The sequence below is a fragment of the Monopterus albus genome, unplaced genomic scaffold, assembly GCF_001952655.1.
Source record: "Monopterus albus unplaced genomic scaffold, M_albus_1.0 scaffold113.1, whole genome shotgun sequence".
Classification (NCBI taxonomy): Eukaryota; Metazoa; Chordata; class Actinopteri; order Synbranchiformes; family Synbranchidae; genus Monopterus; species Monopterus albus.
The window spans coordinates 1807339-1809498 of NW_018127993.1; the positions used below are offsets into that span (position 1 = coordinate 1807339).

A 2160-nucleotide genomic window follows, 5' to 3' on the forward strand; every position below is an offset into this window, starting at 1 on the left:
AGCAAAGGGTCTGAATACTTATGACCATGTGATATTTCAGTTTTTCTTTTTTAATAAAACTGCAAAAATGTCAAATTCTGTGTTTTTCTGTCAATATGGGGTGCTGTGTGTACATTAATGAGGGAAAAATGAACTTAAATGATTTTAGCATATGGCTGCAATATAACAAAGAGTGAAAAATTTAAGGGGGTCTGAATACTTTCCGTACCCACTGTATGGACATGTGAGTGCTGTTTTAAACAGGCCTGGAGAGCTGGTCCATCTCTTAACACTGCCTTCATACATATAGTTAAGATTCCCTAAAACAGGCCCTGGCCTCCAGGTTGAGCTGTCAGTTTATTTAGCTGTGACACTAACGGGCAAATCAGACCAGTGTGCTGAGAGCTCCCAAAGCTCCACTGAGCTGCAGACGATTGGGTTGACTGTCAGATTCTCTGTGGCATCTGCAGTACAAGCACGCATAATGGATAGCAGGGTTTTAACTTAGAATAGAAACTTCTAAGGAATTGACACGTAATAAGATTCGAGGCATCTACTTGTTAACATGTTAGCCCTAAGCTCCTGATAAGGTGATGTATATCGAAGCTATTTCCTTTGAGTTTTTTGGATTTCAAAGAACACAGACAGAATTTACCTTTTGACAAGTGATGCAAAACAGCTTTGGAAATGCTCCCAGAATCCTTGGTTGCCATGTCAGTGACAGGACTGGATGTGAAGCTGTTGCCCGTGGCCAGAATGCACACATTAGGAGTGAGTGGAAGCTCTCCAGCAAGGCATATCTCTTTATGTAACGCAACAGCATCTGCTGAAGGCATTGACATAATCCCAAAACGAAGCCTTCCAGTCAGCATGCCAACAAGTCTGCAGACCAGGGAAGTGAAATAAGAGTTTGCAACAACCAGACAAACAAGGAAAGAAAGAAAAGTAATTGTTTGCTAAAAGCTGATAGTTCAGAAGTTCAGTAGAGATGGTGTTCACTGACATTACATGCTTAATCTGCTTAGTTTCCCACACTGCAGGCTAAAAATAGAACTTAGCCATAAGTCGTAGACTGATGCAAACTTTATCTCATATTTACAATGAGGCTATCCTGAATCTTGTATACCAAACAGGGCTAAAACCAGCTGAAACACAACAGCCCAAATGTTTCACTGCGTAGCATTTACAGATTGAGGGTAAGAGCAAACGCATGAAAAAACAAAAAAGGGAAAAACTTAATTGAGCCTGTTAGTGAAATCTGGGATAGCAGTAGTTCAAGACTCAAGCAACTGAGGATTTGAATAACAGACAGATTTCCACACAAATCTGCAAAGTCGTGCGAAGCCCCGCATGAGGCTTCCTACCGTGGGAAAATCACATAAATGCAAAACTTACTGAAAGGTCTTGATCATGTTGGAGCGGTTTTCTCAGATCTCAATTGATGTGGGAGATAGGTCATGTCATGCTTCTGGGTGTTTGCAAGTTATACATGAAATTATGAAAGGAAAACAACTAAGTTTGGCTTATTATCTTCTCCTTTGCAGGAGTGGATAGTGTCCTGTCAGCTGTGTTGTGTGCATGTGGGCATGTTGCCACTCTCCAATCAACGTTGATTGAGTCCAGGTGCGAGTTTGTCCTTCCAAGTGCTACAGAGCTGAATAGATACCAGTTCACCCACCATTTGTTCGCGCTCACAACAAAACTCTTGAATTACTGCGTGTTTTACCCAACTGGTGGCAGATTCACAATGCAGCAGAAGGGCGCTGTATTTGCACAGTACATTGTGTGTCCTGCAATGTCCTTTAGCAGCGATTGTTACACCCTGTTGCCCTTGTATCATGTGGCAGCATTCATTACACTGTGTGCCTGGCTGCAGTAGTGTCACCCAGAAACATTCCTGCATGTGATTATGCTTCATGGAACAAATGATTCTCATGGTTTCCTATGAACCTGTCCTAGTAGTAAATACCACTAAATCTGAATCAGCACTGATTAATAAAAAAAAAAAAACACTTCTTGGAACAAGCATGTGCCCAGAAGTTCTCGAAAGGATTAAACATTAAATGCTTGCTTTAAATTACTCCAATTAAAAAATAAGATGATTCTAACCCATGTGATACAGTTGCACCTCATCTAACATGACAAACCAGTTGCCACATTTAAATGTAAGAGTTCATGAAT

The 2160-nt window shown here is 40.9% G+C and overlaps 1 long non-coding RNA gene across 1 annotated transcript in view; it reads right to left on the bottom strand.

Annotated features, from left to right (window-relative positions):
* Window positions 1–1585, bottom strand: part of LOC109966554 (uncharacterized) — a 78949-nt gene extending 77364 nt beyond the window's left edge. The window contains exons 1-2 of the long non-coding RNA XR_002275789.1: window positions 1375–1585; window positions 635–861 (exon numbers count right to left, since the gene is read on the bottom strand). This is a non-coding gene — a long non-coding RNA (uncharacterized LOC109966554). The remainder of the gene's footprint in view (window positions 1–634; window positions 862–1374) is intronic.
* Between the last annotated feature and the right edge of the window lie 575 nt (window positions 1586–2160).